Source organism: Lissotriton vulgaris, chromosome 5, assembly GCF_964263255.1.
Source record: "Lissotriton vulgaris chromosome 5, aLisVul1.2, whole genome shotgun sequence".
NCBI lineage: Eukaryota > Metazoa > Chordata > Amphibia > Caudata > Salamandridae > Lissotriton > Lissotriton vulgaris.
In genome coordinates, this window is record NC_141693.1 from 1,120,212,274 (window position 1) to 1,120,239,844 (window position 27,571).

A 27,571-nucleotide genomic window follows, 5' to 3' on the forward strand; every position below is an offset into this window, starting at 1 on the left:
CAGGACGGGTTCCCAAGGCAAGTGCGGAGATACCCCATCGGGGGTCGATTCAGGCGCTATATAAGAAACATAATAATAATAATAATAATAGCAGTGATTCTACAACCAGATTGGGTCAGGCAATGTGAAATTAAATTAAATGTGGCAGTTATAAAGCGCAAACTGTTACTCCCAGAGGAGCCTCCTGGCGCTACAAGATAACGAGCTTTAGCAGTGAAGAGTTAGGATCTAGATGACTGACTGTGTATGAATTCACAATTAAATCTCTCCTCAAAATGATTTTTGCACATTAGGAATCTTGATTTCAAGGCAATACATAATTTCAGCTAAAATGTAAAAAAGATACCAAGCCCCAAAGGTGATCAATGTTTAGCACAGGAACGTATACGCGATGGCTACACCATAGCGTCAGCAGTCCAGAATAATTTTCACCATTCACCTCATCCGCTTCTTCGGGTGGTTCCCCCCATTCTAGAGACCCACTTATTGTCACTTTGAGAAGACCAAACATAGGTATGTAAAATAAGAAATGTAATAGAACAATGGTTACATATAGCTATCAAGGTGGGGAATTTCCAACAACTTTCTTCTCTAAAACACTGCAGTGGAACATTGCCACATAAAAACTTCAGTGCACTACACAATGAGCTTACTCTTTTGTGGCTGGTTGTATTTACCTCCCTAAACTGCCCCTTGGCCTCCCATTTAGTAGTACATTTTCCCCATTTTCTAGTCACTCTCGCTTAACCTCTTCCAATTAGTACTGAAATGTAGGTGTATATGTGTGGAAATTTCTGCAGTTGGGGCAAAGATTTCCACACATAAGACAAAAGAGGCACAGGTTGATAACTCCACATGTAGGTTTTTTGATACCATTTTGTGGTACATGAGTAGTATTATTGTAGTTCTACTAAACATACCACAAAATGCAGTTTGAGAATAGGCCTGCTTTAATCTACAAATGTAGTAAAATCACCCAATAAGGAGATCCTCTATGTGAGGGTCTTACTTAAGGAAGTACTTTAATATGCACCAAAATATTACACTAAGCATGAAAAAATTATTAACAAAGAAGATTAAAAGTTCCTAGTTCCTTCTTAGATAAAGAAACAACCCCAAATACTAATCTTTTATTTATGGACTAACTGATACAAAAAGATTGAACAGTACGGTCTGTGGCCTATGTTATCCTATGAAATGGATTTGTGATGCCCATGTCTGCACCCTAGGAACACAGCTGTACTTGCAAAAGATCCAGAGAAACAGAGGTACCAAAATCTCAGGCGACAAGTAAAGTTATACTTGAACGGGTAGATGATCCAGTTGCTATACTTCAAAGGTCAAACATATCTCTTAGTTTCCACTGCAATTATTTTAGTTTTAGTAACTGATTCTGAAGTATTAAATGATTTTAGACTTACCCTCCACAAAACCATATGGAAACACAAATGGTGGTCGATCCCTGTCAAAGCAACAAAGCGCCAACTCCAGGCTTTCTGGTTTACAGAGTTGGTGCCTTGAGTCCGATGTCCTGGTGTATGACAACAGTCTACTGAACTCCATCCAGCCACAAGTTAGTCCATTGAGGGTAACAGTCGGTTTATACAGCACAAGATGCTAAGGTGAACCACAAGTCGAGCTCAAAGTATTTCCAGTGCCAAGTCTGAGGTCTCCGGTCCATAATCTCTGACTCTAGCCACAACTACAACTGGGCTCTGAATCTCACTGACAAATAGGCTCTCTCCATCAAAGAGAGAATCTTCTCCATAGGCAGCAGTATGTCCTTCACAGCAATGCCACATCTTCCTCTCCATTCTTTGCCTAGCAAGAGAGGCAGTCACAGGAATCTTGTCACTAAGACTCTGCCACAAAAAAACACTTGGGCACGAAGTTGGAATCGTGCCGACCTTGTCGCCCTATCATCCTCCTTGTTAAATTCCTCCCCAGATCTGGCTGGCTTACCATCCTCTTCACAAGCTGTCGCGATTGACTCCTGGCTCACGGAGGGATGTGACATAATAGCCCCTTTACGCCGGATATCGACCAAAAGACCTAAGGAGGCAAACCGGTGGTTTAACGAACATTTAAAGGAAAAAAAGCTGTCCCTCCGGCGAGCTGAGAGACTGTGGAGAAGGAAGTATTGCCCAGTACAGAAAACGCGCTACCTTGCACTATTGCAGGAATATAAAAAATCCATCTTAGAAGCAAAATCTGCTCACTTCTCTTCCAAAATCTTAGCGTCTGAGAATAAATCGAAAGAAATTTTCAACATCGTTAATGAGTTGGCCTTTTCAGATAGGACCAGCCCCAACCTCCCTCCTACCCAAGCCCTGTGTGATTCTCTGAATCATTACTTTTTGGACAAAATCTCTAAGATCAAGACTAACATCCCCCCCCCTCCTCTAGCTATGTTGATCCCCTTCCCCCCTCTGTTCAATCCTGCTTACTTTCGATTCCCCCTCTGACGGAAGAAGTTCTCTTGAGATTACTTCCCAAGGTAAAATCGGGCTCCCCGGCCGACATTTGTCCGGCCCACATCCTTCAACGAATCTACTCAGTCTGCACTCAGCCCCCGATTACCTTCCTTAACAGCTCTCTTGCACAAGGGGTTGTAATTCCCGCCCTAAAATCGGCCTCTATTGTACCTATTTTAAAAAAACCTGGTGTTGACCCATCCTCCCCAACCAACTATCGGCCCATCTCCTTGCTACCCTATTTAGGCAAGGTGCTTGAGCGATATACCACGTCGGTACTCAGTGCTCACGTGGAAGCAACTGGCGGCTTGGCATCTTGTCAAGCGGGATTTCGGCCCAGGCATTCGACTGAAGCCGTTGTGGTGTCGGTCCAGGACGAACTCAGGGAGGGCTTGGACCAGGGCAAACACCAGGCTCTGGTACTCCTCGATCTTTCCGCCGCGTTTGATACGGTGGACCATTCCATCTTGCTTTCACGTATCAGAGCGGCGGGAATCGGGGGCTCAGCCCTGGTCTGGCTTTCGTCCTTCCTGCGGGACCGCACCCAGGCAGTCCGACTGGGGGATTTCACATCAACTCCCCTTAAGATCACCTGCGGTGTTCCCCAGGGCTCCTCTCTTTCCCCTCTTTTGTTTAATCTGTATATCTACCCTCTCATCTTTGCACTCCAGCAGCTGGAGGTCACTGTATATAATTATGCAGATGACCTCCAGCTCGTCTTTGATCTTTCTTCCTCTCCTCATTCTATTTCTAATTTTCAAACTGTTATGATTTTCATCAGGGATTGGATGAGCCACAACCATTTGAAGTTGAACCCAGATAAGACCGAGCTGGTTCTCACGGGTGGCTCCTCCAGTCCCTGGACTTCTTCCTTTTGGCCCTCTTCCTTTGGTCCCTCTCCCACTCCCTCCCCTACCGTCAAGACCCTTGGCATAAGAATGAATAACCTCCTCACTCTTCATTCACAAGTTAGCTCTGTCGTCTCTTCTTGTTTTTTCACTCTCCGCACTATCCGCACTGTCTCGCGTTTCTTTTCCCCTCTGGCACTAAAACTAATCATGTCTGCCCTTGTGATCTCCCGGTTGGACTATGCCAATGCCCTATACAACGGCATCCCGGCCTACAGTCTAAGAAAACTCCAGCTAGTGCAGAATCAGGCGGCTCGGCTAGTCTATGGCCTCTCCCGCTCTCATCACTCCACGCCACTTCTAAAGGCTCTACACTGGCTGCCTGTCCGGCAGCGCTCTCTTTTTAAGATGGGCTGTATGGTCTTTCAGTCACGCCAGGGAACTGCCCCTGCTTTTATCTCCACCCTGTTGAAGGAATATGTTCCCACTAGGGAGCTCCGGTCCTCGTCCCAAGCTCTCCTACAGGTTCCCCGTTTTAAGAGAAAAAAATGGGGTGGGTCCAAATTCTCATTTTTGGCACCCACCTTTTGGAACTCCCTTCCTGCCCATTTACGTCTGGCCAAAGATTATTCTTTCTTTCGTAAGGGCTTGAAGACTTTTTTGTTCAGCCAAGCTTTTCCACTGTGAATTCAATTCTGAATCGATTTCTGTTTATCCCTCTGCTTCTGCAGTCCATGTTCCCAAAAGCGCCAAGAAACCGTCTGGTGAACGCCGCGCTATAGAAATATTTTAAATTCAAATTCAATCTTTTGTCTGGATCATAGGGTTTTCCAAGTGACACTGACATGCACCTGTTTCTTGATTGAGGGAGTAACGCGGAAATAAATTGAAAAACTCAGTGGTGATGGTCAGTGTTGACCACTGAGATGACTGTCAATCTTTGAAACTTGGGAGACTCCTTCAATCCCAGATGTGCATGAATAGCACATGATCAAAGACTGTTCAAATGGACCTCTTCCTGGACTGATTCGAACTTGTCCATTTTATGTAATTTTGGCCCACAGGAAGCTTGTTTTAGTAAAAAATGTCTGGATGGCACAGGAAAACCTATAGTTGAGGGGCATTTTCTCCTCGGACCAGCCAAAATCTAACATTACTTTGGAATGTATGATGACTTTGAGTTGAATTTTCATGCACGATATTAGTACATTTCATGAAAGTTTGCATAATTTAGCATAACTGTTGAGAAATTTTGTGAAATAAAAATTTTAATTCCTCCCACCCATAATGCAGAGATGACAGGAACAAAGGTGAGGGGCTGGTAACAGTCTGGCAGAGGCATGAAGCATATTCAAAGCCCTGGTGGGCCACCTTTCAAACTCAAAGCACCAACCATACTAGGGCCTTGGGACTAGGGAAGAGGAATGCAAACACATGTTCTCCCAGGTCAGCAGAGCCTTGGGCAGCCTTTGCAGAAAATCATACACCATTCTGAATACAGAAACAGAGAGTCCAGTGAACTCTCTGTTGCTTCAGTCAATTATGCATGCAAACCTCAAACTTAACAACTGTTATACTTTACCACGTACACACACCTCCATATATGTCATAAACCTGATGGAGATAAAGGCCCTCAATATGGTTACTCCCTGAGTCAATAGTATTATGCCCATAAAAAGGAGGAAGAGGGAAGAGTTTGTTGTGAAGAATCATCTCATTTCCCTCAGAAAATCATTGTAAATTGCAATATAGAGTGTGACCACTCAGTATGTTTTATGTTTGTCCTTATTTCTGCCTTCAGATTATAGGAAGATGCACTTTTGTTTAAAAAGTCTCTTGCCCACACATAATGTGTGCGGCATGCCTCATCCAGCTGTCTTATACCTCTAGATGACCTCGACGTTCCTAATAGTAGAAAGGGGGCTCTTTGATCTTCTTTTAGGACTGTTCAAGTTGACATGTTGCCCCATAGGAGAGTATAGGCGGGGTGGACCCAGGTTTGACGTTTTGTGTCATTCATGTGTTGTCTGGTAGGCACAAGCATACATGTGGGATACTGTTTTGATAGGGACGAATATGGGAATGCTGGAGGTGAAATGTTTGCAATTCCCAGCACAGTTTTTCCTCACATTAATGTGATCAACTTCTATTTATTTAACCTACATTTGATGTCTGCGAGGCATGGCTGATAAGAAAAAGTTTTGGAAACCATGCACGCCACACCACCCTGGTCACTCATGAGTCTTTAGTTTTCAGAAATGTTTGCTTTTGGAAGATTTCCCTTGATGCCAACTGATCTGAACCTAAATACTGTTGGTACTCATATTGTAAAAATCTTTCTTATCTAACCATCATTTCTTCTCTTCTTGTTGTCATGTGTAGGGTCATTTCACTTTCCATGTGATACATTTGGATTTTTATGATCAGACCTGTGGGAATGCAGACATTAGAACATTGCTTATACCTATTGAATGTCTCCAAATGTTCGCAGTTTCACTGTATTTAAAAAACTTTTCTGAAAAAAACTCACTGAGAATCACCTGGATAGTAAATCGGAATGTGGTGTGCCATGACTAACAACCATCCAAAATCTCATATTCTTCGGTTCGTTTAGAACAAGCAACAGCTCAGACATTGTTTTAGGACAAAGTATTAACACTACAGGCTGTATTGCAGAAGTGCCCCGTGCCACAGTGCATTGTGGTATTACAGAAGGGGTCGTAGACACTTGTGCAGCACCTTCTGTAATACAGAAAGCGCTGGTGCACATGTCAAAGGGCACTCCCTCATTTGGATGGGGGTGTGGCCCCAGGCAAATGAGGGAATCACTTGCCTCTGCTCCCATGCCACTTTATGGAAGTATTATGGATGCGGGCGCAGAGGCAAACATGCCCTTAGGAGGTGCACTGAGAGTGCGCCACAAAACGATGATGTCTTCTCAAGGGCTGAAAGTGGGTCCCAGTCACTCACTACACCTGCCTGCAAGAAGATCTCTAATTCCTTTTGAAATTAGAGGTGGGTTGCCGCCTGCACATAGAAACATAGAGCAGCTATTTCATTTGAATGCACTTCCCCAGGGCAGCACAGGTTTGCGGCTGTCCTGAGGGCAGCACATTCTTCCTAATAGTGCACACGTTCCTTGTTTGCATCCAGTGCACCTGCTTTTGGAAGCACCATGGAACAAACAGGAAAAGTGCATCCTATCTGTAATAGGCCCTCTATGTCTCTTGGGCCAGAACAATCTGTTGGATGCATACTTTGGGACACAGACTACATCTTGTCTTGTACTGCACTAGCACATAATTGGTGGTATTATTCAAATTTAAGAAACCGAAATAAGGTTGTTTGATAAACAAACTTTTAGCATCTTCAGGAGATATTGTTAGTCAGTTATGCACGTATGTGGCAGGGCTCACCAGGTTATGTGCATGTTACATACAAACCAGAGATAACTTATGTTAACATGAAGGGCATTATCTCTTTAGTGTGTGTATGCATAAGGCTGAAGGTCTAGTGAACTAATGGTCTGAATGGCTATACTTGTTAACAGATTATGCAGGATCACCATATTATTCCAGCAGCAGGATGACATTATTTGCTCTAAAAAAAAAACCAGAAACACAACTGAGAGAAAACTTTCATTCTGCTGTCCGGGGAACTATGTGCCACATGTATAATTATTTCAAACAGTCATTACCTAATTGCAATTCCCTGCGAATCGCAAAAAGGTAATCACTATTTGAATGTATGTAACTCCATGAATCTCATTTAGCGTTTTCTAATGGGTCGTAAACTGACCTACCTCATTAATATTATTGAGGTAGGTCTCAGTTTGCGACTCATTAGGAATCGCTAAACTCACAAGAATGGGGGCCTGCTAGGGTCAGCAGACCATCATGTTTGTGATTGCTTTTAAATAAAGCATTTTTTTAAAGTTTAATGAGTAATTTATTGAACAGAAAAGTGCAATATGTAACAATATGGTACAATAACAATATATATCACATTGCAAAGAATGAAAATGGTACAATAAAGATGAGGAGAGAAATAAAAAAAAGGGGTGGGGAGGGAGAGAGAGGGTCGAACATCATAATACAATCTTTGCCTTCAAAACATTACCAGCATACAGATGAAAATCTTCCAATAAAACCTTTTATAATAATCAAGAAAAAAAAGAAATAAGATTAAGAAACAAGTTATGAATAAACATATCAAGGAGTTTTGGGTACTTCTTCAATACAGGGTGAATGTAGTGGTAGAGACTGAGCCAATAAATCCAAGAAATGTGTAATGGGCAACCATAACAAATCACGTTTGATAGCAAGTGTGATAGGATAAACATAACCTCTGTCTAGTCTATGGTTATAGCAAACACCATACCACCAAGCTTGAAAAGAGATATTAGAGGAATTCTTCCAAGATTAACAGCCTTATTCATGAAGGCTAAATCGGCTCGCAAAGGGCCGGATTCTGAGAATCCGGCCCTTTGCGAGTGCGATTTTTGCTTTTGGGATTCAGCATCCCAAAAGCAAAAATCGCTAATTGCGATGTCGCAAATGTGCGAGGAAATGACATTTAAGGAATCTCTATTTGAGATTCCTTAAATGCTATTCAACATCCTATTTCAATTTGCGATTTCGCTATTTCTAGGCGCAATTTACCGCGAGGTCAGACCTCGCGGTAAATTGCGAAAACTCAGAAAAATGCATTTAAATGCATTTTTCTGAGTTGCATGTTACACACACACATGTCCTTTGGACATGTGTGTGTGCAACACCTGTGTCACAGATCATTTGAGGGGTGCTACAGGGTGTCCTGTGGACACCCCTGGCACCCTTCAAATCGCAATCTTATTTGCGATTAGCTAATTGCTAATCGCAAATAAGGAATACTCCCCATTCATTCCTATGGGCCTTTTGGCCCATAGGAATGAATGGCGAGTTATTCCTTATTTGCGATTAGCAATTTGCTAATCGCAAATAAGGAATCAGTAGGAATCGCATTTTATTATGCGATTCCTACATGATTACCGTTTTGCGAGTCCTTAATAGCGAATCGCTATGATTCGCTATTAGGGGCTCGCAAAACGGCCCCTTCATGAATAAGGCTATTGATAGAGCGCGCAGTTCACCCGATTCACCGAGGTTACCAATTTCTTACACGCACTGGGCCCTGGCATGCATTTCTAATACAACAATGACATTTGGGTGAACCGGGTGTAATTTCTCTTTTTCCTTCTCCTGCACGCTTCTATGGGCAATTAAGGTTTGGCTACACACCTCTGCTTACCATGTACCTGACTTACCACAGGCACAATACTTATGACAGATATGGAGCTATCAGGGAAATAGTAGACAGGGGACCCTAGGAAAAATACCCTTTATAAATCAGTACATACTTATCCACAATTTCTGTAAAATGACCACAGACACCTGATGATGTTAAAAGTTTTATATAGAAGTTCAAAGAAAATACGCCAAGGCAATAAGCGATATGCAGAATAATACATCAATCATCAAGATCAAAACCATTAGGTAACTATGAATCAAAGCTAGGACCATTTGAGTATATGGGAAGACTAAAGGTAGGAATTTTAGGACAGAACTAGTCACTGCAACTTTATACTAGGACATAAGATATGAATGGGACCTAAAACATGTACTTAACCTAAGTTCTTTAGACTATTCTTGCTAAGTTCACCGCAATCATACTAAAGGAAAGGGAAAAATTGGAGCATACTAATAAATTCGACAGTTCAGCAAAGTTCTAAAGGAAGGGAGAGATGTGGAACAAATCTAATAAGCAAAACATATATGATTTGGCATTTCAGAAACAAATATCAAAGTCAAGAATATTCCCTTAAGAAAGAGAAAAAGATATGAGTCTAAGTGAGAGAAGACTATGAGAATACGCAAACCCACAGTTTATATTTACCTAAATAGGAGTGAGGACTAACCCTGGCCACGGGTCAGTTTGGAAAGACGGGGACAAGGACCCTCAAGGATTTGGAATACCAGAATGCGAGCAGGTACAGCCCACGGACAGTTCAGGACAGGATACCCCTCAGGTTTTGGGTCAAGACTGGGCCTCCCAGGGTACGACCAACACCTACGGCTTCGGACAGCAACGCCTGCGTTACCCCTCTCCTGCAAGTAATCCGCCAGCAACCCCGATTTGGTTTTCGAATTTCCCCAGCAAAGTGCTTCGCCAGCACTTAGGATTATTTCCACCCCTTAGGAGTTTGTGGAAAGTATGGACAGAGTGCTCCGCAGCACTCTCAGATTGAGCACCTATAGAGTTGGTAGGGTCAGTGACAGGTCTGCTACTCGGACAAGTCGGACAATTTTTCCATGGAAAACCGGGTCAGTTATACTGTTTTGGGGGCCCTCAGACCACCCACTATTGTTGCAAGTGACAGTTTCCCACATTATGATTGGTCAAGAGAGGTGGTGCGGTCATTACCACCTCCTAGAATTCAACTTTCCCATCCTAAATATTAAAATTTTCCTACCCGCCCCTTGGGTTCACGTTCCCATGCATAAGAATACAGCAGTACAGTAGAGTTCATAATAGGTAGCAACAGAATTGCTTCTTCCAAGGTGAGATTTGGTCTTCCCAGTGAGTTTCTCGGGCGCATTGTGCTTCAGGAGCCAGCTGGCTTGTTTCAGCTTCTGCGCAGTAGAGTTTCTCCCTGGTCACATGTCGGAGCCCAGCAGAGCCTCAAGTATGGCTCCGCTCCCGAATTTCCCAGCCCCAGAGACGCGGTACATGAAAAGTAAGCGAGAACGAATTAAAATCACATATAAATGATCACACTGTATACCATGATAAAATTCTAAACATCCCTTACTATATGATAACTATAGCATTACAGTTTAGTGCGAAAAGACAGATAGGCTGAAGCAGCTGTAGCAAGCACAGAGCGTGGTGAAAGTCAAGCGGCCATGTTTGCAACAGTGCGCATGTGCAATAGATTCCCTCCAGAATGCGAGTGCGTCACATCACATGGGTATGACCGACGCATGCGCAGACTGAATTTCAGCGAAGCAGCCGTTTCTTTAGTGCAAGCTTTGTTAATATGTGAAAGACATACAAGCAAGCATCCTAGGGACACCCGCGTGTGTGGGGAAACGCTTAATAAATGACGAACAAGCTGGATTAATATGATTATACATTAGGCGAGGTTCTTGAATGTTAGCAAGGCGCTTTACGTGCGAATCCTTGCTCCATCAATCCCCTCTTTGATGATATTTACTATCATCACCACATAAAGGAAACAGATGCCAACTTTTTTTCATTCATCCACATCACTCATTTGTATTTCAACAAACTTATTGTTGATTTTTCTTTCAGCTTCTCTATGAGAGTGGTGATTTTTCGCCTTTTTGTAGATCTCATTCCTCAATTCTTCTAATTCTAGTTCATCAATATTTCTCTTCACCCCCCTCTTATTTACTTGATACTTCTTTTTGCATTTCTGGCATTTGCAGCAGATGAAGATGATCAATACAACCACGCCTATTACAACTATTGGCATCAGTATTTTCCACAAAATATTTCTACCTAGGTTAGAAAACCAACTCCCTATAGAGGAGAGACCACCAGTCAGTCTCGTCCAGGCACTGTCAACCTCCAATGGTTTGAGTTCTTTTTCCAAATTAGTTATGTTCTTCACATATTGCTTTAATTCGATACTTTTATCAGGAATGTAAGTGCAACAATGTTGCGCTTTCAGCATTCTACAGACTCCGCCCTCTTTTGCTAATAGGGTGTCAAGAGCAAGGCGGTTTTGCAAAACCATTGATCTGATCGCAACCATCTCAGTATTGACCAGCAGGAATCCAGCAGCAGTGTCCGTTGATAACCGGTCCACTACTGTAGACAATTTGCAGATTCTATGAGTGTTCAGAACTACCCCCATTCCAGGTATCAGTGCACTAAAAATATCACCTATAATTTCCCCTACACTCTCACGTTTACTACGCACTAAGCCATTAGTCTCTTCATCGCTTCCAGCTGCATTATTCACATGGTATATTTTCGGGAAAACAATGCCAAAGTAGCAGCTTCCATACCAGTGATCCGGTAATTTGAAATAAGCCTTGTTCCCACATATATAATATATTCCGGGAAACACAGGTTCTGACCCATTTTTGAAACCCCAACCTCCAATTACCTTGTAATTATGTTCACACTCGCTGGAACCGATGAATACATTGTTATAGTACTCTGTCTTTTCCCTATGGATACAAAGTTTCCCTTTTCGTTCAAAATCCAACAACAAGGCAGGATTAGCTTCGCCTTGCGAGGTGTTATCCATGTGCTCAGCCCACCTAGGGACTCTATCCTTTTCGTCATTTGCCTTCTTCTGAAACTTTTCTCTCCTTCTGTCTGCCATCTTTATAAACATCTTTTCCTGCTCTTGCAGAGAACAGGTCAGATTAGCTTGTCTTGCTTCGTCTAAATCTATGTTGCCTATAGTCAGAAAATATTCTCCCATATAACGGGTCACCTCACTCCTAACATGCACAAGGTTCAGGTGTCCTCTAATGGGAAGTTCAGAAAATACTACGTCAGCATTTGAATAATAGTACTGCAAAGTGCTCCTATAAAACAAGCTAGCTAATATACTACAGGAAATTCCATAGGTTAAAGGTAGATGGTGATATGTCACGCCTTCAGCCACTGAGGTTGGTAGCTTCATGCAGACATAACAGTCCTCTATTTCCATAGCTTCTACGTAATGCACTAACAAGTTAGCAAAAACATTTAAATGCGTCCTGTTTCTCATTTTGTGAAAGTGTAGTCCATCCTCATCTGATGCTTCTAAATGAGGTCGTGTGTGTGTCAGACTCACTTGTTTGTCACGTCTTTCTAAGCTTCGTGGTGTCTCTGCAGTCTGTACGGCCCCTACGTCTACTGCTTCTGGTTCAGTAGGGGACAAGTTAGGATTTTTACTTATCATAAAAGGTAAGAAAACTGTTAGTCCTATCCACATCACTATCAGCATAGCTATACTACATAAGCATATTTTACAACAGGTTTTGCAACACCCAAATCTGGACCTTCCAGAGACATTCGAATCAGACATTTTAGCTTACAGGTGGCTTTTGCTACTCTTCTTCGTTTCTTTGTACCAGAGGCTCACTTCGAGGCTCTCTCAAGGAGAGTCTTCGTCAGAACTCCGATCAGTGATGGACTCTTCGTCACTTTTGCCACTGTGGTGGGGCTCATCAATTTCCTCCAACACAAAGTAAGTCCATTCAGGGCTCCGATACAGTCGGTTCTGCTTCTTTACTCTATCGCTCTTTCTTAGCGACTTGCCTCGGGCTGCCTTTCTTTCACTTTCAGCCCTTTTTCGGTCTTTCAGTTTTTCTTCAACTGTCTTTAGTCTGAGCCTCAGTCTTTTGACGTATCGGGGTGCACTTCTGCCTCCGTGCCTCCCAGTAGTTGAGGAAACTTGGCTTTCCTCGTGCACTCTTTTTACTTTTTGTTGTGGCACTTCTGTTTCCCTACCTGTCTGACTAGTTCCAGGTCTTTCATCTATTTCTTCTGCCTGGTCCCTAATCTGATCCTGTTCAGGTTCAAATCGTACTTGCTTTTGATTTCCGGTTGATTTTATTTCGGTTTCCTGAACACGTTGGTCTATTTCTATCTGTTCCTGTTCATGCTCTTCGATTTCTTCGTTTTCTTCTGCATGAACGTCAGCTCTAATTATTATCTGTCCCTCTCCAGACTCCGGAGTTTCAGGAGGAGTCTCGATGTTTTGATCTGACCCTACTTGGCCTATTTCCTGATCAGGTGTGATGTGATTCTCGTTGACCTGACCTTCTCCTTCTTCTATTTCTAGCTCACCTGGGCTATCCCACTCACTGTCTAAGTAAGAATATTTCCTAGTTCGTATTGGATCATGAACCTGGTCGTCGGCGGGGAACCACTCAACGTCTCGACTTGTGCTCGGCAGTTCGATGTCAGCTAGCTCCGGACTCTCCTCCTCGGAAGCCTCCTCAGCTGCACTGCCTTCAGCTCCAGTCGCGTTTTCTCCAGTTACCCGCTTCGTGTGACTGGCGTGGATCCACTTCGGTACGCCAGCACACTTTACAGCAGTTGTAGTGACGAGGATCACTTGTCTTGGCTTTCCCCACCTCGGTTTCAGGCAACTGCTCCGGGTGTGTTTCTTTAACGCCACCCAATCTCCTGGCTGCAGTTTATGTGCTGGAGTCTTTGGCCATTCATCAGCTGTCTCTCCAATCTGCTGAGAGAGAGAACGCACTTGGTCACCCAGCTGCTTGCAGTATTCTAATACCATATCATCAGAAATGCTTAGCAGTTTGTGTCCGGGTACCCATGCCTGCCGCATCACTCTTCCCATTAACACTTCATGGGGGCTCAGGCCAGTTTTTCGGTTCGGGATACTTCTCAGACTCATCAGCACAAGGGGTAAAGCCTCTATCCAGTTCATCTTTGTGGAATCACACATTTTAGCCAATCTGGATTTCAGGGTGCCATTTATTTGCTCCACTACCCAGAAGCCTCGGGACGGTAGGCACAATGCAGTCTTTGCTTCATTTTGAATGCTTTACAGAGTTCCTCTAGGACATCGTTGGCAAAATGCCCACCTTGGTCCGTTTCGATTGTCTCAGGAATTCCGTACCTAGGTATCAACTCCCTGAGCAATAATTTTGCTGTAGTTAGGGCATCATTTTTCTTTGCGGGATAGGCCTCCACCCACCGGGAGAATAGGCAAACTATGACTAAGATGTTCCTATACCCTTGACACCTAGGCATTGTTATAAAGTCTGCCTGCATTCTGACAAAGGGACCTACTGCCTTTCCAATAGTACTCTGTTCTACTACAGTCCTTTTTCCCGCATTGAATTGCTGACACACTAGGCACCTCTGGCAAAGCCTTTCCGCCTGGTTCCTGAACTTTGAATTACAGAACACCTTGTCAAACACCCGACACATTGCGTCCCTTCCCATATGTGTTGGTTCATGTATCATTCTGATCATGGGGTCTATCAAACTATCAGGCAGTACAGGCACCCCAGTCGAGTTTACCACCACACCATCATCTCTCAATTTGCATCCATCTGCTGCCCACCTGCCTTTTTCTTGCCTGTCTGTTGTCTGTTGCAAATCCTTTAATTCTTCCCACGTTGACACATTCTCAAACAACATAAGTTGGCAGCTGGTTCCACCCCACAACGCAATTTGGAGGGACATTTGGTATCGGGCGCAAAATTGGGCAATTTGGTCAGCGTACCTATTACCGGCAGTCACATCATCATTTCCAGATTTGTGAGCCGCGCACTTGACCACAGCCAATTCTTTGGGCAATTGGATAGTTTCCAGTAAGTTATGCACCACTTTTCCATTTCTGATAGGGGTGCCTGAGGAAGTCATGAATTCTCTTTGCAACCACAATTGGCCGAAGTCATGAACAACCCCGTAACAGTACTGGCTGTCGGTGTAAACAGTTATTCTTTTGTTCTTACCCCTCTTACATGCTCTTGTTAGCGCAATGAGCTCTGCCACCTGTGCAGATTTCACTTCGCATAGGTAAGATGCTTCTATGGTTTCCGTCAATGTGACCACAGCATATGCAGCACACAGTCTTCCACTTTCATGTCTTAAACATGAGCCATCTACAAAGACGGTAAGATCTCCATCAAGTAATGCTATCTCACGGATATCAGGACGGGGCTTAGTACTGAACTCAGTTAAATCGATGCAATTATGTTCCCCTCCCTCTTCAATTTCTACATCCAGAGGAACAGGTAACAGGGTCGCAGGGTTTAGGACATTGCACCGGGAAATGGTTACATTTTCAGCACCAATCAAAATTCTCTCATACTTAGTCAGCTGACTAGGTGTGAGGTACTGGGTCTTAGTTCTAGTCAGTAGGATGACAACAGAATGAGGAACATATACAGTGACGTGATGTCCCATGACAATGTTCTGACTCTGTTCCAGACTGACGCAAGTAGCAGCCACTGCTTTCAGGCATCCGGGTAATCCAGCAGCCACTGGATCTAGGGTGGCCGAAAAATAGGCCACCGGACGTCTGACCAATCCGTGCTCTTGGGTCAGGACTGAAAGAGCACAATTCTCTCTCGTGTCACAGAATAGCTCAAAGGACTTAGTGTAATCAGGCATACCCAATGCAGGAGCGGTACATAGACAGTTTCTCAAAGTTACCCAAGCGTTCATGCTTTCACTGTCCCAACTGACGGGGTCTTCTACTCCTTTCTTGGTCATTTTTATCAGGGGTTTTGCTAGAGCTGCAAATCCTACAATCCATTGTCTGCAATAACCCACAACTCCTAGGAACATTCTCACCTCTTTCTGAGTTCTGGGCAGTTCCATGGCTTTAATTATTTTGATTCTTTCTGTAGTAACTTTCCTGATTCCTTTTTCTATCTGGTGCCCCAGATACTTCACTGAGTTCTTACAAAACTGTAACTTGTCAGGCGACACTTTATGTCCTCCTTTTCCTAGGTGATTCAGCAAGGCAATTGTGTCGGTGACACAGTCCGTCTGTGTTTTAGATGCCACTAATAGGTCATCTATGTACTGCACCAAAACAGACTCTCTCGGCAGCACTAGGGTTTCAAGGCACTTCTTTAGTATCTGGTTGAAAATCGATGGACTTTCGGTGTACCCCTGGGGGACACGATTCCAGACATAGATATGACTGTCAAATTCAAAACTAAAAAGGAACTTACTTTCTGGATGCAATGGGATGGAAAAGAATGCATGGCACAGGTCGATGACAGTGAACCATTCTGCATTCCAGGGAATCTGATATAGTATCACTGCAGGGTTGGGCACAACCGGACAGCAAGGCACAACAATTTGGTTTACCTTGCGCAAATCTTGCACCACCCGGTACTTTCCACTAGGCTTTTTGATCCCAATGATAGGTGAATTACAGGGACTGCTCATCACTTCCTCTATTATTTCTGCTTCGAGCAGCCTGGTAATCTCAGTCGCTACTCCTGCTTTCACTTCTGCACTCTTTTTGTACTGTCTCGTTTTGGGGTATACAGCATTCGTTTTTATTGTTATTTTAACTGGGTCCACATTTGCCATTAAACCTACATCCTTTCCTGTGAAATCCCCCACTTCTGGTACTACTCTTAACTGGAGCTCTTCAGGTAAATCCTCAACTGTTAAAGGTTTAATATCAGAATCTTGTCTGACCAACATCAGTTTGTACAGACCATCTTCATCGGGGGTCTGAATTTCGACGCCTTTTGGTGTGCAATAAATGGTGCAGTTCATCTTACACAACAAATCACGTCCTAACAGGTTCACAGGACTGGAATCACAGACCACAAATCTGTGCATCTCTTTGAAATTTCCTATGGAAATTTCCATTGGTTCAGTTACTGGAGTACTTATTATTTGATTGGAGACACCCACTACTTGGATCGCTTCTCCCGAGAGGGGTAGGTTAGGAACATCCACTGTTCTTACGGTGGATCTGGTAGCACCAGTGTCCAACAGAAAGGTGACGTCTTTTCCTTCAACCTTTCCTTCAATGTATGGTCCAGTCTGGTCTACCGGTAAGGAGGCGCCAAGCACGCACTCCTCGTCCTCCCCTCTCAGGCCCCGTCAATATTGATCTTCACAGAGGAAGGTATCATTTAACAAATACTGTGGAATGACTGCATCTCTTTCATTCTCGACTTCCCATACTTCCGCCCTCTCATTCTGCTGACCCTGATTCTTAAAATTTTGTCTAGGAGCGCGAGGTACTGGAGGTAATTTTACCTGTTGCTGGTTCTTTCTTGTCCCCTCTTTCTGCACCTGTGGATTTAAACCATTTACAGGGGCATTACCGGCCTGCAGGTGTGGACACTCGTCTCTCCAATGCCCTATCTGGCCGCACCCATGGCACGGAAACTTCTTCATAGCCTCTTCCCGACTCATTTTAGCTCGGGGCTTTCCTCCTCCCCCAGCAGCGGCATTCTGAGCATTATTATTGGAATTTAATTTACTTAACTGTTTTTCCTGCTGTTCAGCCAATTTCACCTGTGCCCACATTACCTTTTCCTTGAGAGCCTTCTTTTTATTTTCAATTTCATCTTCGCAATACTTTGCGTATTTCAAGACATCATCTATAGGTTTTCCCTGCCAACTGATTTTATTATCTCGAATCCATTGTGATATTTCAGGCCTTAATCCTAGCACAAATCTGTAACTGAAATGGGTCATGTCTTTCATGTCTACATTATCGATACCACTGTAAGTTTTGAATACTTGCAGTAACCTTTCATAAAAGGAATGGACAGTTTCATCGCGTTCTTGGGTGGTTCTATCTATTTTGGTCCAATCTGTTTCCTTTGCGGGCACCTTTTTCTTGAGGTAGTGTATGACTTGTTCATACTTCCTCATTACTTCAGGTGAGGGAGCTCCTGTTTTGTCGTCTCTTGCATATTCCTCACTGGGCCAATCAATTTCAATTTTACAGTCGGTCCACAAATCTACAGGAACCACAATGTCGAAAAACCTATCCAGGTCTTTCAAAAGACATTTCTGAACTTTTACGAATCGCTCGACCTGTCTGTACCAGTCGACTGGTTTCTCCCGTAATTTCGGGAAGTCATTAGTAAATGACACAATATCCTGTCGGGACCAAGGGACATGGACATATCTTCCCCCCGGGACCTCTCTCATGGGACACAATTTTTCAGTACATATTCTGAAGCTTGTGATTTCGCTCTACTGTCTTCCTTTTTCTTTGCCCACCGGGTTCTCCACTTTCCTACATCCCCCCATTTCTGTAAGAGTTTCAGTAATTCTTTTATTTGGATCTGTTTTCCCATTACATTTAAGCTTTCCAAGTCTTTGTCAGAAAAATCTACTCTATAGGGTTTCTGAAGAATTTTGGAGCGACTGATATCTATCCCCATTTCTGTGGCAGTGTCCAATAACCTTTCATGGAGCAACCTAGCGTTTCGGGTAAGGTTTTTACTGATGAACAGTAACTCTTCTTCACTGAAAGAGTTCAGGCGTTCCACTCCCACATTTCCAGCCATCATCTCTTCTATTTCTATTCTCAATTTATATATTTCTAATGCTTTGGGTTGGGGAGTGGTCTCCTTTTCCAGCTCTTTGGTCCATCTGTCTAATTCTTCGGGGGACACTACTATGGCACTCCTAACCCCCGACGTACTCCCAATCAGAACCTCTTTTGCCTTATTCTGACTTCTGGATCCTGACATGCTAGTTCTGTTTTCCCTGATGGGCATATCCATCAGAACCACTGATTCACATTCACTTTCTTGATCATCATCTATGAGCATCTCTTTTCTCGGGAGTGGAATGCTAGGAGTTGGCATAATTGGGGTGATAACAGGAGGACGAGGACTAGCCAGGTCATCCCTATACAGTGGAATAGCAGGACCAATAGTTACTGGAATAGTCAGGGAATCAGGATGGGGATGTATCTGGGCAATGGTTCGAACTAAATCATCTCGCTGTCTAGCCAGGGCTTCTTTTTCCTTTTCTCGTAAAGCCTTTTCTGCGGAATTGTCATGCAATACCTGAGGTACCAAGGGAGGATAAATACTTGGAGCAGTTGGAGTGACCAACCGAGGTGGACCTTCTCCGAACGGCTGATAATTTGGGACCGTAGATTTTGGTCTGCAAAACCCATCCCCATTACTGGTTTTACTGTCTGTACCTGTTCCATCTGTATCACTATCCCTCCGACATCTGGGATATTTCGAAAATGGGTTTGGAGAATGCACAGGTTCTGATTCTGCAACATAGGGAGGTGGATTTTTCATTAACAAATCTTCTAGGTGCTCATCCTCTGAGTCCCCCACGGGCATTAAATGATGGGTCTTTTCTTTACTTTTTCCTTTCCCCTCTTCTGACACCCCCATCATTGGAAACAATCCTTCTGTCATCATGTTTTGCCTCCACTGTTTCATTTTCTGCTCTTTGGTTTGTGCTTGAACCCTCGGATACCATTTACTTACTCCCTTGTCCATCCGGGGTCTATCTCTTTCTAGAGCCTCAATCTCCCATTCTTCCAGAGCTTTGTACTGGGTCAACCTAGGTCTAGGGTGTAATTCATTCATGCGGGTCCTCAAGTTAAACAGAATCCGACCATTAAATGTACCTTCAACAGGGAATGCTAGAACTCCGTCATCTGCAGTATACTTTGCCCAGTTTTCTAACCATACACAGGTATAGTACCCTTTATCAAACATCATGAAAGAGGCAGGAGTATTTGGCGGGGGAATGAGCACGCCTTCCCTCGTTCTAATGGGCTTGTCAGTTTTGAAAAAATTCTTTATTTTATCAGTAAATGACATTTTCCTTTTTATTCCATACATCATGTGCGGTCTACCTCGTACAATCTGCTCCTTATTAAATCCTAGAACTTTGGATTCGGTATAAAATCTGGATACCACATACAACTTTCCAGACTCGCTTCTAACTCGGCCTGATTAATTTTGTTTACCTTTGTGCTTCCAATGCTAGCGCGACTTTTATTTCGCAGTACCCAATCAACTCAGAGAATACAAAAAAATCCTTAACCAATGGGTGCGCGGCCTTTTCGCAAGACAGAGTCTCACGCTTCGGCACTCACCCCTCCTTCCCAAATTCGGCTTCACTACACACCCGCTGTCCTGACCAATACCAGCGCGGCACGGAGAGACGTCAGAGCAGTCTTCCGACCGACTCCCTCCTTCACAAGGTAACGGAAACTTTTTACTCTCCCTAAAGTGCGAATGCAAATTTTAGTCAACAACACGCAACGTTTGCCACTATGTCTGAGTGTTCTAAAGAGATAAAAGAATTTTCTTTCGCTGCTAGTAAACCACTTCTGTCTACTTTTCATTCACTCGAGGTAGACTTCTTCGCCTAACCTTTCACATACGTAAAATAGAACCTGTTATTCCCCTGACTTATCCACTTCTCCTGGGATATATACTAAGTCAGGCTTTCACCAGCGGACTAATTTACTTACCATTCAAGCCTCTGAGACCCTACTACTCCTTCCGTATGCGACCCTTACTAGGTGATATCGCAATGAAAGTTTTATAAAGGACTCGTAGCTATCATTTACTCAGATGCAAACAAAGGTCCTAATTAGTGCTTCCAGTTATTCCTAACCCTGCACTAATGACTCAAACCAGTGACTTCAACAGCTAACCGGATTCTGCTCACCGTTAGCTAAATACTTCCCCGGGGATTCGGAGTACACTGAACACTTACAAACAATTCTTTTGTTAATATAGCATACACACTAATAGCAGCAATGCAACATTCATATACATAGACAGATATATCCTTAAAACTTTTCAAAATCTTTAAATCAATGTAATAAAAAAAATCATCAGCATAGAAATTTCAGCAGCACATTTTATTTTCACGGTTTATTTATCAGTTATCCTGTCTACCTAATCTAACTAGTCCAAACCATCCTCTGGTTACCAGAAAATTACTGATAGAGCGCGCAGTTCACCCGATTCACCAAGGTTCCAATTTCTTACACGCACTGGGCCCTGGCGTGCATTTCTAATACAACAATGACATTTGGGTGAACCGGGTGTAATTTCTCTTTTTCCTTCTCCTGCACGCTTCTATGAGCAATTAAGGTTTGGCTACACACCTCTGCTTACCATGTACCTGACTTACCACAGGCACAATACTTATGACAGATCTGGAGCTATCAGGGAAATAGTAGACAGGGGACCCTAGGAAAAATACCCTTTATAAATCAGTACATACTTATCCACAATTTCTGTAAAATGACCACAGACACCTGATGATGTTAAAAGTTTTATATAGAAGTTCAAAGAAAATACGCCAAGGCAATAAGCGATATGCAGAATAATACGTCAATCATCAAGATCAAAACCATTAGGTAACTATGAATCAAAGCTAGGACCATTTGAGTATATGGGAAGACTAAAGGTAGGAATTTTAGGACAGAACTAGTCACTGCATCTTTATACTAGGACATAAGATATGAATGGGACCTAAAACATGTACTTAACCTAAGTTCTTTAGACTATTCTTGCTAAGTTCACCGCAATCATACTAAAGGAAAGGGAAAAATTGGAGCATACTAATAAATTCGACAGTTCAGCAAAGTTCTAAAGGAAGGGAGAGATGTGGAACAAATCTAATAAGCAAAACATATATGATTTGGCATTTCAGAAACAAATATCAAAGTCAAGAATATTCCCTTAAGAAAGAGAAAAAGATATGAGTCTAAGTGAGAGAAGACTATGAGAATACGCAAACCCACAGTTTATATTTACCTAAATAGGAGTGAGGACTAACCCTGGCCACGGGTCAGTTTGGAAAGACGGGGACAAGGACCCTCAAGGATTTGGAATACCAGAATGCGAGCAGGTACAGCCCACGGACAGTTCAGGACAGGATACCCCTCAGGTTTTGGGTCAAGACTGGGCCTCCCAGGGTACGACCAACACCTACGGCTTCGGACAGCAACGCCTGCGTTACCCCTCTCCTGCAAGTAATCCGCCAGCAACCCCGATTGGGTTTTCGAATTTCCCCAGCAAAGTGCTTCGCCAGCACTTAGGATTATTTCCACCCCTTAGGAGTTTGTGGAAAGTATGGACAGAGTGCTCCGCAGCACTCTCAGATTGAGCACCTATAGAGTTCGTAGGGTCAGTGACAGGTCTGCTACTCGGACAAGTCGGACAATTTTTCCATGGAAAACCGGGTCAGTTATACTGTTTTGGGGTCCCTCAGACCACCCACTATTGTTGCAAGTGACAGTTTCCCACATTATGATTGGTCAAGAGAGGTGGTGCGGTCATTACCACCTCCTAGAATTCAACTTTCCCATCCTAAATATTAAAATTTTCCTACCCGCCCCTTGGGTTCACGTTCCCATGCATAAGAATACAGCAGTACAGTAGAGTTCATAATAGGTAGCAACAGAATTGCTTCTTCCAAGGTGAGATTTGGTCTTCCCAGAGAGTTTCTCAGGCGCATTGTGCTTCAGGAGCCAGCTGGCTTGTTTCAGCTTCTGCGCAGTAGAGTTTCTCCCTGGTCACATGTCGGAGCCCAGCAGAACCTCAAGTATGGCTCCGCTCCCGAATTTCCCAGCCCCAGAGACGCGGTACATGAAAAGTAAGCGAGAACGAATTAAAATCACATATAAATGATCACACTGTATACCATGATAAAATTCTAAACATCCCTTACTATATGATAACTATAGCATTACAGTTTAGTGCGAAAAGACAGATAGGCTGAAGCAGCTGTAGCAAGCACAGAGCGTGGTGAAAGTCAAGCGGCCATGTTTGCAACAGTGCGCATGTGCCATAGATTCCCTCCAGAATGCGAGTGCGTCACATCACATGGGTATGACCGACGCATGCGCAGACTGAATTTCAGCGAAGCAGCCGTTTCTTTAGTGCAAGCTTCGTTAATATGTGAAAGACATACAAGCAAGCATCCTAGCGACACCCGCGTGTGTGGGGAAACGCTTAATAAATGGCGAACAAGCTGGATTAATATGATTATACATTAGGCGAGGTTCTTGAATGTGAGCAAGGCGCTTTACGTGCGAATCCTTGCTCCATCACTGTTAGTGATATGTTGAAATGCCACTGCTTGAAGGAGGTCAACAATGGAAGTGTTGGTGTTTAAGGAGGACCATATTTCAGAAAGACTACCTAGAAAGATCTGAGTAAGAGAAAAGGGGAACTGAGTGGAGAAAATGTTCTTAATTTGCTGCTATACTTTTGACCAAAAGGTATGAATCACTGGACAAGTGAAAAGCATATGTTTAAGATCTGATACTGCAGTTGAACAGGACCAACAGGTAGAGGGAATAGAAGGATCTATTGGATGCAGTTTAGTGGGAGTGATCAAAAGTCTATTATTAATAAAAAATAAAGTTTGAATGGTATTTGCTGCTCTAGAAGACTTCCTTATTTTGGTCCATATATTATGCCAGGTTAAGATAGAAAAGGATTCCTCTAAATCAATTTCCCAATCTTGTTCTATTTTAGATTTGTCCCTAGTGACAGAGATTTCCTGTATTTTTTTGTAAAATTGGGATGCGGAGGAAGCAGATAATAAAAAAGGAATAGTAAGAGGAGAAGATTTGATGTAGAAAGATAGAGGAAGAGAAAAGCGAGATTGAAGGGAAGGAAAGGGAACACAAACCCCATCTTGAGAAAGTTGATGAATCCACATGAGACCAAGATCCCTCCATTCTTTTCAGAAAAGAGTTCTATTGCGAATTTTAATAAGAGGTTTATACCATATAGGGGAGCGTAGAAATCGTGCACGATCATCCAAATCATCTAAGAACAGGGGAAGAAAAAATGTTCTCGAATTTTTAAGGATAGGAAGAGACATCTTTTGTGGAATATTTGATAAAGAGACAAATTCTTCAAAAGTAAAAGGATGAAAAAAGAGGATTCAATTTTAACCCACAACGGCTGAGAATTAGTATTTGATAAGTGATCTGAGAACAAAGGGATAGAATGCGTAAGAAAAAATTAAGTGTGATAAGAGGAAAAATCCAGAAAATTAACCCCACACTGATGTTTCGGACATTTAAGTTTGGAGAGAGACATCCTAGGCTTCTTGTGTTGCCATAATAATCGAGATAAAGTAGAGTAGATATTTTTATAACAGGATTTCGGAATATTGACTAGAAGATTGGAAAGGAAAAATAAGATTATTGGAACTAACATCATTTTAATAGAGTCCAATCTACCCCACCAGGATAAAAATAAAGGATGATATCTGGTTGTAGAGTCAATAAGAGTGGTTTGTAAAGTTTTAAGATTAAGTGCAACTGTGTCTTTAATTGAGGGAGTAAACCATAGACCTAAATATTTGATTTTAGAAGGACTCCAATGAAAGGAAGAGGCCAAAAAATAAGCATGAAAACAATACTTATTAAGAGGAAGAATTTCACACTTATCAACACAAATGGGCCCATTAGGATGGCGGGCGGATTGCCCCGGCCAGGCTGGCGGTAGCCCCCGTCGGCCTGGTGGGGGCAATCCGCCCACCATCCACACCTAAATTCCCCCTGCCATATTAGTATGGCGGGGGTACCGCGGCGGACGGAAAGACCGTCCGCCGCTTTTCCACCCCGGTTCCGGGGCAGAAAAGGATTAATATGGTGGCGGTGTCTATTAGACACAGCCAGCCATATTAGCATTGCCCAGAACAGATGTCTTTCCGTGGCGATGCCACCACAAAAAGGCATGGGGTCTTCACTTCAGGGGCCCCCTGCGGGGCCCCGGAGTAAAGGACAGGTGGGGGGTGCACACGGGGGTTACCTGTGGTACCCCCCTGCATTTACATTAACAAAGCGGCAGGCACCGCGCAGAGCCTGCCGCTTTGTTAATGTAAATGCAAATATGCATTTTTAGCATTGTGCCCGGCGGTGCTGAGAGCACCGCCTGCCACAATGTTAACAATGCAGGATGCGCCTGACTGTGGCGGGCGTATCCTAATACCCCCCACGGGACCCCCGCCCTTATGGCGGGCGGCCCCGAATTTTGATAGGATGGTGGGCGGACTAAGTCCGCCCGTCATCCTAATGGAGCCCTAAGTTTATAACCCGATACCGTTGCAAAGGACAAAACCTCTGAAAGGAAGGCTGGAATAGATGTCTGAGGGCTAGAAATAAATAAAAGAATATCATCTGTATAAGCAGAAAGCTTCAAATGTTTATCACCATATTGGAAGCCAGTAATATCTTTATTCATTGTTAGAAAAGGTTCCAAAGCTAGAATAAAGATGAGGGGAGAAAGAGGACAACATTGACGGACACCTCGGAACAAAGGGAATGAAGAAGATACAAGACCATTGGCAAAGATAAAGGATCTAGGAAAAGAATATAATAACAATATAAAAGAAAGACATTTTGGGCCAAATCCAAACCAAGTAAGAGTTGAGAAAATACATTGCCAATTAACCCTGTCAAATGCTTTTTCAGCATCTAAGGCAACAGCGGCCAATGAATGATTACAAGAATGGGACTTACTAAGAACATTAAAGAAAAGACGAGTATTATCAGAAAGATGACTACCCTTAATGAAACCATATTGTATCTTGCCAATCAAGTGAGGTAAAATTGTATCTAGACGGAGTGCGAGAATTTTCGCAAATATCTTATAATCAAGATTGATCAAAGAAATAGGTCTATAATTTTTACCTAAAGTATGATCTTTGTTTTCTTTGGGAAGAAGGCAAATCAAAGCTTCCTGGAAAGATCCCTCGGATTTCTTGGAAGCTATAAAAAATGAAAATAATTGATGGAGCTTGGGAACTATTAGAGTGGAGAAATGTAAGTAAAATATAATTGTAAAACCATCTGGGCCAGGAGCCTTACCCTTTTTAAGCATGTGAATGGCATCCAAAATGTCTTTAAGAGAATATCCTTATCTAAAGAGGAAAAATCCACATCTGGTAATGAGGGAGAGGGAATGGAGGACAAATAGTAATCAATGTCACTTGATAAAGGTGAGGATTCCGGGGTATACAGTTGTTGATAGAAATCAGTGAATTCAGATAAAATATCTTCATCCTTATGAAGTATAGTGTTAGAAGAAGACATAATAGAATCTATTTTCATCCGTTCCTTTTTAACTTTGAGATAATTTGCAAGAAGATTGCCAGCTTTATTCTGTGAGGAATAATATTTGGCGCTAGCTTTAAGGAGATATAAATTTGCAGAATCCGTAGATAGTTTATTGAAAGAAAGTTTAGCTTTAATAAGGTTAGTCAAGTCAGATTGATTCTTAGTCAAATAATACGCATATTCCAATTGTTTAATTTGGGAAGTCAGTTTTGCCAAAGATTGAGCAGCTAGGCGTCACTTTTTGGCTACAAAAGAAACAATGAAGTCTCTAGAGGCAGCTTTAAAAGTGTCCCATAGCAATTGAGGTGAAGCCTGAGGCGATTCATTATCTGCAAAAAACATGGATGCAAAATCAAGGAAAGCTGTCGTGAATGTCGTGTCTAAAAGGAGAGAATTATTAAATCTCCATCTCTTGGTACCTTTATTGGGGGGAGTAAATCTAAAAGTAAGGAGACAGGAGCATGATCAGAAATTAAAAAGGAACTTATGTCAGAATGAAGAATGTGTTGGGTCAGGGCTTTGGAAATAAAAGGGTAATCAATCCGCGATTGGGAAGAATGAAAAGGAGAAAAATATGTATATTCTTGTCACGTGGGATGGCAAAGCCTCCAAGAGTCAACAAGAGATCTTTGAGATATAGTGGAGGTAAACTGATTGTGGACATGGGAGGGTGAAAAACGAGAATTGGATTTTCTGTCTGGAAAAGGATCCATAATCATGTTACAGTCACCACCTAAAATAAAATAATCATCATTATAATGCATAAGGGAAGAGAGAATTTGAGGCCAAAATAATTTGTCAGATATGGTGGGAGCATACAAATTAAAAATAGTTAAAGGAATTTTGTTAACTAACAAAGATACTGCAACCCACCTACCATCAGAGTCATTATCCTGATTTATGAGCTCGATAGTCGTTTATGACAGAGAAGTGCAACACCATTACGTTTCCCTGAGCCAGGAGATGCAAAAACATGGCCTACCCAATTACGACGCAGTTTATAAATTTCAGCGTCCTTGATATGGATTTCCTGTAATAACACTATGTCTGCTTTTAGGTGAGCCAGATGAGACAGAACACGTTGACGTTTAATGGGAGAACCCAAACCTTTAACATTCCAGGAAACTATGTTAATTGAAATCTAAAACTCTAAATATATGTAGAAGCATAGAATAAGTAGCAGTAACAATGTAAATGTACCATTGCAAGCAACTATATGAAAATAGAGGAAGAACAATAAGAGGAAGCAAAGAAAAGGGAAATGTTGAAAAATAGAAAGGTAAGTACAATGAAAGAAAAGGCAAGTAGATAATGAGAATTGAGAACAGAACTGAGAAAAAGGAAATGAGGTAAAGTAAACAGAGAAAGGGGAGAAAGGACAGAAAAGGAAGGAAGAAAACAAACAAACAATTAATGAAAACAAACAAACAATTTATGAAGAAATACTGTAACCAAAGGCATACCACAGGGAAACAATCTGAATGGAGAGGTGAAGCCACATGAGGGAGGTGGAACGCTGAAAGGAAGACTCCAAAACGAGACAGCAAGGAGGAAAACAACTTCCAGGAAAAATGAAGAAAAAGTTGTGAGGGACCACAGAACCTGCAACCTGATAAATAAAAAATAAAAAG

General features: G+C 42.7%; 1 pseudogene; it reads left to right on the forward strand.

Moving 5' to 3' along the window:
* Positions 1-27,032, forward strand: part of LOC147712072 (ribonucleoside-diphosphate reductase subunit M2-like) — an 82,861-nt pseudogene extending 55,829 nt beyond the window's left edge.
* Positions 27,033-27,571: the final 539 nt, after the last annotated feature.